At 36.5% G+C, this 12,886-nt stretch overlaps 1 protein-coding gene across 2 annotated transcripts in view; it reads right to left on the bottom strand.

Annotated features, from left to right (window-relative positions):
- The window catches only part of SYT1 (synaptotagmin 1), a 269,749-nt gene that overhangs the window by 226,925 nt on the left and 29,938 nt on the right, over positions 1-12,886 (bottom strand). For both annotated transcript variants that reach the window (XM_085320512.1, XM_085320510.1), the window contains exon 2: positions 463-524. The gene's annotated coding sequence lies outside the window, so the exon portion shown is untranslated. The remainder of the gene's footprint in view (positions 1-462; positions 525-12,886) is intronic.

Raw genomic sequence — 12,886 nt, forward strand, 5'->3', positions numbered from 1 at the left:
TGATTGGTCTGAAACAGTAATCAAAGATTAACTGGGTAACACAAACGCATAAACCTCTTTTACTTTCTGATGTTCCCACCMAACAGGAACTGACTATATACACTCAAAATCTAAGTATTGGTCTCCAAAATTTCAAATGTAAACAAATTTTAGGGTAATACTATTTTAGCTTGGTACTTTCCAGCAACACAATTGACCTTTTTTGAGAAGTAAAAGGCTAGAGCTGTATTTTCACTATGGGCAGCAATGAAGATACATTGCATGGATTATCTGGGCCTCCTACCTTAGATGATTATAGGATGAATAAAACTGAATTGTGAAATGAAGCTGAGTTGGATAGAAGGTAGGAATAYTTACTGCACTAATTTCTTTTACTTGTTAAAAGAACAGCATTAGGRAAAAATGCCCGAGATGCAAGTACAAATGGTTTTCAGCTTTAGAGTATGTAATCAGTTCACTTACTATTCACAAAACAGATTGCGTGCGTAACTCTCTTCTCTTTGTTTATTCAGGATTCCCCGTTTCTGTAAGAAAAACAAATAAATGTATTTATCATCTCTGCAAAATAAATGACCTTGTTTCATTTGCACTACAGACGTTTGTCAGTTTTACATTTAGTTTTGGTTAACTCCAAGAGTTATAGTGTAAGATTTTCATGAAAGAGTCCAGAAAAGAAGAAAATCCATGCAACTCCTTTTTCTTAAAAGACAAAGTTTCCAGTCTTATTCCTACAATACAAGGAGAAATGCAGAATCCACAGATTCTGGGGACAAATATCTTCTGAAACTTGTTACCACATTCTGGGCTTCTAAACCACACCTGGACACCTGCGGCTCTCCCCAGTTTGGGGAAGGTGAGAGGTTTTCACATCCGTGGCCATGGCAATTGTCCATTTAAAATTAAATTCTCACGGTGCATTAGATCTTGGCCAAATTACTCCATTACACTGAAGAATAAAAGAAGAAACTGTGTGTACCTCCGTGACAGCCGTACCCTTTTCCCCCAGCCCTTTGCAGGAGAAGCATGGGGACGTGCTGCAGAGGGATGTTTGATGCTTCACTCCCACTGTTTCATGCCGGCAATTAGCATAATAAGCACTGATCACAGCACACCAGCTGCTGAGCCTTTCTTGGGTGCTTTACAGGCATCACAACGGAGGTGAGTTTTAAGGCAGGATTTGAAGGCACACAGCACACTGGCTTTGCAGATTTTTACAAGGAACAATTTTCATGAATAAAGGCAGCATGGGAGAAGAGAGGAGATTGGACTGATGGACAACAAGGGCTGGCAACATTGGCAGAAACTGAAGCCTGAAAGCAGGTTAAGACATGAAAGAGCAGGCAGGATCAAACCATGCAGGCACTTAAATGCAAGATGMGTAATTTGTTTGATGCAGTTAAAAAGGAAAGTCAAAGGGATGGTTGCCAAGATAGGTGAATATATTTTTACTTTAGGATCAACTTTTCCAGAGAAGGATGAAACTGTCATTACCTAAAATTGTCAGCCTACATCACATCAACTCTTACTGTACTCTTTAAAAAAGGCAAATCATGATTCCCTCCAGCATCTCCCTCCAAATTAATCAGGCTATTATCTTTAATGACTCAAATAAAAAAGGAACCAGAATATAATTGATTTTAAAATCTACTTTTCCCCCYTTTTTTTGGTAAGAAATTAACACTGCCTCCTATATGGTTCTTTCAACACTTGTGATGTCCCAGAAGCCATTCTTTTGTATGACAATCCACTGAAGAAACCTGCTAGGCAACGAATCATGGTTGTTTAAGCTGAGGGCTATACATTCCACGAGTCTGAAGCATATAGTWTTATTTTGTTAATGATTTTTAAACCCTTAAAAAACTGTAAGGGTTAGCTCTTCTCATTAGCAGCCTATTCTGTTAAATTCTAGACATCAATCAGAAGTAGTGGAGCACTCAAATACTGCCAAATTAGCTGGACAGTGATATGAAACCCATGTCTCAAAAAAGCTTTAGAATAATTCAGGTGCTGATGCAAAACCCAGCTGTGGGATCAACTCATTTCTTTCCTAGAGTTTGCAACATACCTGAAAATAGCCTTGGTAGGCCTTATATAGCTTGGTGCTCCTTATCAGCTGTAGAAAAATCTAGTGATACAGGCCTGATTTGAACTACTGTACTTAAATATCTCTTGCAAGGGTTTAACCAAAATTTTGTCTCCCCCTGTCATTGAAAACCTCCCAAACTTACGGATTTAAAATTCAAATACGAATCTGAACTTTTCCTAACCTGCATGCATAAAGCCTGACCTATCCTTGCAGGGATAGGTTTCAGCTAAAAGCCCCAATCCCAACCATTTTCCCTGGGGTTTAAACCCAGGGTTTTGGTTCAGGTCTCCAAGTACATCTTGCATCGGAATAGAGGTAGCTCCAAGCACCTTAGAGAAATTAACACAGTCACACCGGCGCTGTGGTACCCTGTCTCAGTCTTCCCCTGTTTCTCTAAGCTGTCTGTGTCAAGCTGTATCATATTATTACTGAGCCTTTCTGAAGATTAACTGTTTCTTCTGCTGCAAAGACAGAAAATGTGAAAGAAAGAAAAGATGGATGTTTACTCGAGTACTAATTGGAAATAACTGAACAAAAATACAGGTCATGTTCTAGATAGGAGAAGCAAGATTAAGCAAAACCATGAGTGAGAGTGATGCTTCATTAAGGGGAAATAGAGACTGCCTGCCTGCTCCCTTCAAGTTGACAGAGAGTGTTTCTAAAATGTACAAAAAACATAAAGCAGATCTGGAATGAACAAGTGAAAAACAATCAATAAAAATCAACAATAATCCAGAAGACTTCCAACACTCTTTGAAAGGATTTGCAGAGCTAAAAATATTTATAAACAGAAAAGATTYATCTTTGTAGAGAAAGATCAAAAAATTACAAGAGAAATTCAACTGTCCTTCTGTTGCTTACTATTAAACATAGGCTATTTTTTATAAGATGTGCTGGAAGATTAATTCATACACCCTTGGTTATGGACTCCTGTGGGTCTTCAATGCAGGAGATCCCCTACAGTGATAACTATATTTCTAGAGCTACAAATAGCATGTCATATTACTAGTATCTTTCAAGGCTCAGTTTTCATTTCAATACTATTTGAAAGGGCAGACTTTTTCTAATGAAACCATTGGAAATATCAACAGAAATACATTTTGAGATGCTTGAATACATCTTGCAATAACCCTCTGAAGCATAATCTGTGTTTTACAAACGGTATCTATAGAAGACACTTTAGGTCATGTAACTGCAGGGTAAGTAATCATTTAAATGATCTGCAACTTTTACTTCAGTTAGTCCTAAGGATATGCAAAAGCCATCAAAACAAAATCTTTTTTAGTTAATTCTAAGTGCTCTGTTCCCAGTTACACTTAATTGTAACCAGTTATGGAAATAGTGTCATTAAGCCATGGTAGAAAAACTGGACCTCTAAAATAAACGAAACTCAATCAGCTACACTGAACTTAGGAAYATGCACCCAAATTTCCGCTCATGCAATGAAATCCTACTCCACTGCAATCAAGGGAGTTTTTGCAGTTTTCTTCAGGAAACTCTTTTTTAAGTCATATAGAAACAGAGTAGATTTATATATGTTACAGGCAACAAAGAACCTTTTAGCATCACAAAATCATGACCAAAATAAGCCTTTTATTATATACTTCATAATTCACCTTGAACCACATTATGAAAGACTAAAGAGTAGTTGCATGGTCATTAGCATTCTTCAAGATCTCTTAGGCCACCTGCAGTTTTTTTTTTTTTCTTTTTTTAAATCTATCATTAGTTTTGTATGTCTAGGCAAGAAGAACTAGGTGGTCTTTTCTAAACTGTATGAAGAAACAATTTCTGTGTTTCTATGATTATGCACTAAACAGTCATGAGTAGAGCATCTGGCTATTATTTGTATATTTTTTTCTCTTTCTTCTTTTAAAGATTGAGGAATAATATTGCAGAGTCAACCTCTATACTCTTGAGCAATAAAAGCTGCAAATATGTGTATACTACACTTCAGTGTCTATTTGAGAACACAACTGGACATTTATCTTATGAAGAAATGAAAGCTTTGGAAGCCTGTTAGTTTCAGGAGGGGTTCGTTTCTGATAAAGCTGAAAATTCTCCCAAGTTTGCTGAGGAGTTTATTAATTGTCTGTGGAACCTGAGGACATCCCTTTCTGTGGCCTGTGTGGGAGGCTTTGAATAARCTTCAGCTGCAAATTTTGGGACGCAAAGTCATATATATTAAACCAAAGGACAAACTTAAAATTGTGGGTGATGGACTGCTCAATTTACACAGCTTCAAAACCCAGCTTTAGTAGTGTTAGAAAAAAAAATGAGAATTTCAAATTTTATTCTCAACCTTAGAATCATTTATGGGAGAGAAAATCAGATTAATTAAAAGTGGAAGTTACATAGTATTATGAATAGACTGACATTCTGTAAAACAGAAAAGTGACATCTAGGAAAATGAGGCTACCATTCGATTATGAAGTATAAATTATCTAATGAACCAGTACATAGTCTGGATAATTTCTAGTTGCATAATGTGCAACAAATGAAATGTATTTTGAGAAAATGGAGTTGTGTGGGCATTTATTAATTGATTCACATATTGAAACAGAAATTGTCCTACATTAACAACTTTAAAATCCTTAGCCATATGCATAAGTCTAATATTTTATAGGCTTAATTTGCTCAACATGAACTTTTTACTGTGAGTAACATTGATTTTGTTGAAGCCTCAAATAAGTCACAGAACAGATCTGAGGATTAGTTTAGATGAGATTTAAAGCACACACTGTGAATCCCTACACAACCATCACTTAAAACACTATCCGTTCAGGCCCAGATGGATTGCTATGGCAACAGAATCCCAAATACCAGGTTTGTAACTAACAAAAATGTAAATTATTGATGAACTCCGAGTTGTCTCTCTTGGACACCCTCCTATTCAAATACCAAACCTTATGGTTAGAGTACAGAGAAAAGGTTGATATGCAATTTCCCCAGCCCAGTGAGCACTAATCCCAAAGGATTTCATTAAATCTTTTGGCTTAAATTTTTATTCTTGGAACAGCAGTCAGCAAGGAAGGATTACATTAAAACAGGCACTATTGAGGTCATTACTGCCTGAACTCAGGCCTGTAATATAACAGAACAAGAACCAATTTTAAATACACCCCCACAAGAAGGACTAAATAGCACTCATTTAAATGACCACATTTTAGATGACAGCAGTCTTCCCCTCATGCCCACCCCCTGCCTTCTTGCTAATAAGCAATGCTGGAGAGCAGTACAGAAGAGGAGACAACAATATCCCTGTTCCTTGATACCCAGGCACACGTAGCGCTGCCGAGGGGCAGTGCATGAACAGGTGAGTTGCAGCACAACGAAGGGAAGGAGGCTCATAGTCTTTGATATTCTTTCTATAAATCAAAAATCCAAAGTAAAAAAGTTCTCTAGTAAACAAGCCAACCAGAAAAAAAAGCATTTTTTTGGCCATCTCTGTTGCAAATTTGCTGAAAAATCTGGTAATTAGCCAGTTTAACTAGGGAATAAATACTAGCAGGAAAGCTAAGCACTTCTGCGGACCCCTTTTTTGAAAGCCTCTCAACCGTACACAGAATTGGATTAACTCAGTGAGCGCCACACAGACACACATTTTGGACTATAACAGTCCATAGGGCTTTTAAACAACTTTAAGACAGCAAATGWAGTCTAAGTATTTTTTTTAAAATAAAATAAAATTAAAAAGTATTTTTTGAAAATTCTCTGAGGTGTTCTCAGATTTTTTGAGAGTATTAAACTCTTCCCTAGTATCTATCCAGGACAATAACGCTATACGTTTTCCCCTCTACTGCATGCATTTTATAGTGGAACAAATGTAATTCTAGTGTATAAATGGGATGTCAGAAGTGCCAGAGATACGGATGTACACCAAATGTGTCACAGACTCCCAGAAAATCTTTGCATGTGACAGACAGTCAAAGCAGACAAGTTGGATGTGTTCACACTATATAGGGATACTTCAACAATTTTGCTGCATTTGCCAATTATGAAACTGCTCTGGGAAGATTCTCCACAGTGCGTATCTTGCTAAACTTGCTTTGTGATTTCAGGTATGTCTCTGCCATTTACTTTGAAATTAACAGGATTTTAACCTTTACATGGTTTTTATATTTGCATATACGAACACACAGGAATACTATTAACATTTATAAGAAGCTCTAAGAAGTTTATACAACAGAAGGTGACTTCATTTTCCTAAGAGAAACTTTTCAGGACATCAGTTGAAGCAATCAGTACTCATACCATGACACTTCATTGAGCTAATCCCAAATATTTTCTGTTTTTCCTAGCCAAAAAGAGAAAGAGCTGCCATTATCTTCTGAATCACTTCCCAGCAAAGAAATCCAGCCCTTCCCAAGTTGCTTCATAACACTATTTGAAACAAAGGGAAACCAGATTTCTTTGATTATATGAAATAATAAGAAAATAGTTCCAGCAAAAATTGATTTCAGGAGTCATATTTGGGTTACTTGCTACAGCTATTGACCAAAGATTTATTCAGAAGCATAATGAAGGTTATTAATCAGTCTCCCAAATCCTTCCTAGAAAGATAACATAGATCTCCCCATTAGCAGCTGGTGCCTTTTATGGAACTAACACAAGTCATCTAACTGGAATCACTTTTAAGAACTTTAATACCTTCAATATTTGGCTGTATTTCAGTGCTTAGAAAGGCAATATCTAATTGCTTTTATCACAGCACAAAAGAACTTGCTGAAATATCCACTGCAGGAAGTGATTATATGTTACATAATGCTGCTAATCATTTTGTTCTAAAAGTTTGGCATGAGGCTTTTTTTTTTAATTTATTTCTCAATTCTACTTTACAGCAAAGTACTAATGTGAGCCAGCAATTCACCCATGAAAACTGATACTCAGTAGCACTTGAGCAGCTGTAGCAATGTAATCCTATGGGTGAGTTGTTTTCATGGCCTTTCTGTATTACTCTAAGGAGACTCAGAGTGGCAACTTCAATTTTTGCTGGCCATCTAAATTTATCACTTGACCAAAAAGAATGTTTAGAGTAAGAGCAGACCATAAGCACTTATTCTGAAGTTCACCTGGATATTTGCACTGTGAAATGATAAGTCACTATGGGTATAATTGTAACCCCCACTTTCTCTTATACACGCTAAGTTTTATTCCTGATACTAGTTTAATTCTCCTAAAAAAATGATTACAAAGAAATATAAAAGTCTACTAAGCCAAAACACAAACAAAACCAAGTCATCCTCTACTTTTACTAGTCCTAGTAGTCGTGGTTACATAGTGCTCAGATTTCCGTCAAGCAATAAGCCAAATTCTGCAAAACCGGGTGTATCAGTTTCTGAAAGTGCCGTGCACAAAAACGTTGCTTGCTCTGCATCTACCATGCAACAGTCTTTGTTCCACACTACCCGCTCTCTACTCCCTTTCATTTTTCTGCAGCTATCTGGGAGCTTCAGAGCACAAGACAACAGTTTTTTTTCYTTCATATGAAATTTCAGTACTCTCATGGTCACAATTAGCTTAAAAAAATTTTAACTAATACAAGAATGAAATGTCATCAACTTAATGAAGATTTTTCTCTACAGGAAGAGATGAAATACTTTCTCTTTTTGTGGTCAGCAGCAGTAAAGAATGAAAACTTGAGAATCTGTAACTAAAGTGGAAAGCACTGATTATTTAAACTAGCACTGTATTGGATAATTAATAGAATAAATAAATACACTTGAAGATTTAAAATATCTTTCCAGCTACAGTATATAATGCTTTATTAATCCAAATTTATCAAAAATTTCATTACTAATTATTAGCATTACATGAACTCCATCATGCAAAATAGCAAGTAAGCAGCATGAATGAAAGCATTTCACATCCATATGGCCAGAGAATTAGGATAGCAAAATCATGAGCATTTAGTTAAGAATCCCAAAATATTTGCAATCTTCTTTTTTTTTTCTTAAATGACTGTACTATTTCCATCTTTGTTACATTTGTCAAAAGAATGGGATTACTATTAATGAGTCTGTTGTATAATCATCTTAATGTCTGTTGGAAAATATGAATTTATCTTCTACCACCATCTTTTTCATCCCCAGTATATAAGACTACTACTCCTCCTTGCAGTTAGTCAAAAAAGCTTAAACAATTGATAAAAATTGCATTTTGATAGAAGAATGATTCTACAGCACAAACAAAGAAGCCAAAAAGAAAATGAACTACTATAAAGTAACTGGATTTGACGGTGATACCCCCAGAATTTAGAGAATTGAACAGAGTAGATTTTGTATAACTGTCTATTTACAATTGTCAGATTTTTCAAAGTCTACTTCTGACACTGCCAAGTGTCCTTCATATTCAGTACTGTCCAGAACGCTTTTTTTTTTCTCTCTCTCTCAGTGATCATCATTGTAGCAGACCACTGTCTCCTGGAAGGAGCAGAATACAAAGCCATTAGGGAAGTAAAAATCACATGCGCTGCTCAGTATGGCTGGCCCTCAAAGAAGTAGTGAGATGACTGGTCAGTCAATCTTTATGTTTCTTCAGTCCTTTTGCCTAGACAGAGATAAGCTACCACACAGATACCAAAAAAAACCTGAACAAAATTTTAAAAAAATTTCAGCCAAAAACCTTGTTTATGTATAAAATACGTGAATGCCAAGAGCAATGCAAACAAGAGTTTACAGTCAGGCTACAACCTGCTGGAGAATCTTATATAACCTAAATTGTACAAGTGAACCTTGGGTGACAAATGCCAATAGCCTGTGAGAAGTACTGGATGAGTATATTAGATGTGAATGTTATGTTCAGTATATGTTGCAAATGGTATATGGGTATATGTGGCAAATGCTACCTTGATTCTCAGAAGGCAACTAGCAGTCACTCCAGCAGTTCAGCAGGGTCTCCTACCTCTGAGACAAACGCTCGTCGGCCCGGCAGGCCGTGCAAGGGAGAGCAGAACTGGTCCTAAGAGCAAAGCGCAGGAGGCGTCTTTGTGCAGCACGGCTAAGTCGTGTCTCTTGCCTTAGCTTGTAGCACAAAGTATCTGGYCACCTTGGCTTCCTTACCTGACCAGTAAATTGGTTAGGGCTGGCCTGTGCAACAAAAGTAAAATTCTTCTCCTCTCATCTGGAAGCACAGTGGAAGTGTTAGCTACCCCACTGCAGCTGGGATTTGGGCCTAAATTAATAATTTTATTAGGTCATACAGGGAAGGCACTTCAGTATTTTAGGACTTATTTCTTTACATTATATACACATGCTGTACAAATGCAGATGATTTTGTAATCCTAGAGGCAAAACTCTGTGGTGTTGTGACTGTTTTCATCTTGAAACTAGAAGTGAAAAACTAGAGACTGGAGGATGGAGGCAGACCTTCTTTTAATCAGCCAGGTGTTACCCTGCGTTGTGACAGAAGAGCTTAACAGCCAGTCCTTGCAGATTATATAGAAAGACATTATTACAAAATGCAGGATAAAAGACAAGTGGTAGTTTTGCCAGTCTATATGAAAGGAAAAAAGGAACCATCAAGTCCACGTTCAGAAAATCTGATAGCCTAATCCAAAAGTAGCACACCATACTTCGCAGATTCTAGGTACAGATGGCTAGGAACATTAAAGAGGCAGTTATAGTTATTGTTCCTTACATAGTAGAGTAAAGAAAAGACATCTTGATATTGTATTTGGCTATAAAATCAACTTCCTCAGCTAGATACTGCCAGAAGGAATCTATTGGAAATCTCTACTTAGTGAAAATCAAATAATTACCTTGTAATTATCACCTCATGTGTCACATTTAATGTAAGCATCTCTGTATCAAAGAAAATTCAAGAAAGCTCTATTTGAAATCCCTAAAAATCCCATATGGCAGATATTTTAATTGGGCTACTTCTGTTAACGTTGTTAAGTATTCTACATATTCCAATATTTCTCTTTGTAGACCCACATGTTTAACCCAAACAACCATTTAATTTAATCTTCCTATCCATTTTGAGGAATCCTGTTAAGTTTTTGATTATTAGATTCTTTGAAGTATAGCTTACTCAGACCTACCGTTAGCCACTTCATAAAAACTACTGATTTGCACTCAAATAGCACACTGGAGCAGTTTGAAGGGAAAAACCATTTGTTCTGTCTCAGTTGATGTATGGAGTAATTTTCTGAGATTCTTTCATTGCAATTTGCAAACACATTAGCAAAGACTATAAAACAAAAGCAATCTGTACTACCCATGGCCCAGAAGAGGCAGAAACAGAAAGTTAGAAAATATAACAGATGTCTGAATCATCTTGAGGCTGGGACGCACTCTACCTCAACACAGAAAATCATTATCCAAAATGTGTCGCATTTGTTTTTCCAACGGACATACCAAGCCTGACCAATAAGCACTAAATATTGCAACACACTCTTAAAACTGGTTCTACCAGACATTTTAAAAGGGGTCCAAAGATGGAAAACTTAACAGTAGACAATTCAGAGGAGCAACACTGCAATTATTTTACAAGACTTTTTCTAGCCTCTTTGTCCAGTCTCTTCAGTTTCATCCCCAATTCTGTATTCAGCCTTGCTCTGAAAAAGGATTTATTTCCCTTTCTTCTTTCTCTATTAAACTGCTATACTGCTATAGCCCTTACAGCAGCCCCTAAAGCATAAAGTTGCTCAACACTGAAACATTAAAGTTCTCTGTGGAATAATCCAAAACAGAGTTTAGCAGAACCCACTAGACAGATTTTGCACTGCTTTTTAAAACAACGCATATGTAAAGGAATAAACTGTAAGTAGAAAGGTGATATCTAAAATGCATTTATAGATAGTGAGGGCTAATACGACAGACATCAGTAAGCAGAATGATTGTTTCAGCACCTCTCAGCACAGACTTTAAACAAATCAAGTAAACACCACATGATGTATCTAAAATTGTATTTCAGCATCTGGCAAAAAGGAACTATCTGTTAAAGACCATCTAGTTCAAGGAAGCCCTTAATAAGAGTTTCTATAAAAAGAGAATTTGAAATTGCCTGTCAACAAATCAGTAGCTGCCCTTTCTGAAGCTGACAGGTGCTTTTTGGCATTAATGTGATGACCATAAATACTTCTTGAGCAGGGTACAATCAATTGCTTTAATCAATTTCTACTATCGCTCATGAGGTATGCAGACAATTTTCTAATCTACGCTTTCCAGTGACATTAAATATGCATGTTCAGCAAACTCTGGCAAAGCAGACTGTCAGTTTCTTTTCCCTTTGACAAAAATCAGCATTCTGCCTATAAGGTTACAATCTTGTCTCAAGAAGAACTGAAGTGTGGGGCTCTTAGGCTAAATTAATTCTCCTAGAATACAATAACACAGTCCACAGCAGTGCCAGCCTTTAGCAAAGTTCTGTGATACATGGAGATTTTAGGACGTAGTGTGAAATGTTGCTTTATGAAAAGAACAACCTGACAGCTTAAAATGGGAACATTAGGAATGCATTCAGATACAGAGATATATATCAATAGATTATTAGTCAAATATCTTTGTTAATTATTTTTTTAAAGTTCAGTCCATGCATTAGGAAACTCAAGGCAGTGTTACTCTAAAGTAAGACTGCATAAATTAGCAATCAATGTTTGTCTTTAGAAAAGATAAAATATCAAAGAAATAAATGTCTCTTCCTGTGATCTTAGTTTTTTCTCCTTATTCTCTACCTGCTCCTATACAAAAGGGGCTTCAGAGTTGAGACTTGCCCTTCTTTGCACCAAGATAGTTCCTTTGAGTAAATGGTAAGAAACTTCTTCAAACTACTTTTATATGAATCTTATAACACCCCTAAGAATAGGTGAAAAAGAAGCTCAGACAGGCTAAGTTATCCTAACTGCAAAGCAATTCTGCATGATATGAAAATCCAGATCTACATTTTTATCTCTTAAACAGTGCTCTCTCCTAAATGTGAATTTGCAATGAGATATAACAACAAAATAGACCAATGTGACTTTTGCTTTCAACAGATATCTTTCATGCATATTACAGATAATATGCTTATCTTGGCCTGTTGAGAAAATGTTTCTGCCTTTAGTTTTTGCAGCGTCAATATGAAAAAAATGAACCTTTTGAACAGATCACCAAAAATGCTGACAAAAGCAAAGAGGACTCTTAAAAGATTTTGGGAAAACTAGGCTGACAGATAGCACTGGGGAAAAAAAAGGCTGAAAAAAAGAGTGGAAGGTATCTGAGAGATGAAAGTTTAGATATTATTTGACACATGAGCAGCACTGTAAGTGCACAACTAAGCATAACAGAATAGAATGGGGAAAGAAAGCACTGGCTGGATATAAAAAAGCCCTTCTTTTGACTCTGAAATACTTTAAGGTAAATAGTGAAGTTCAGCTATGCGTGAAATTTAAAGTTGGATAAGGAAAAGCATGAGAAAGGATACAGTTAGAACCACACTGCATTAGTAGAGAGGAGAACTAGTAGAACTAAATGTCTATTTTTTTTGTTTCAACTTTCCTCTCAGTGAATATCAAGTTATTATTGTGGAGGCACGTGGAACTATAAAAATTAATACAGGGTTAGAAGTCAAGAACTTTGGAGCTATAACCCTGAATTGGTCACTGACCTGCTCTGATACCATGTGTGTTCAGTTTCTCTACTAGTAATGTAGAGACAGCAAGAGCCAACTCATGAAGGAGCTTCGAAGATTAATTGGATTGCGTAGCATTTTGAATACCAGATGCCACCTTTTAAATTTCTTGGAGTACTTCTATGGATCAGACCTATCGGACTGGGTTTTAGTCAATGTCTATAAAAAAACTGACTTCAGTAGCAG

Source organism: Rhea americana, unplaced genomic scaffold, assembly GCF_003343005.1.
Source record: "Rhea americana isolate MKP2758 unplaced genomic scaffold, rheAme1 scaffold_64, whole genome shotgun sequence".
Classification (NCBI taxonomy): Eukaryota; Metazoa; Chordata; class Aves; order Rheiformes; family Rheidae; genus Rhea; species Rhea americana.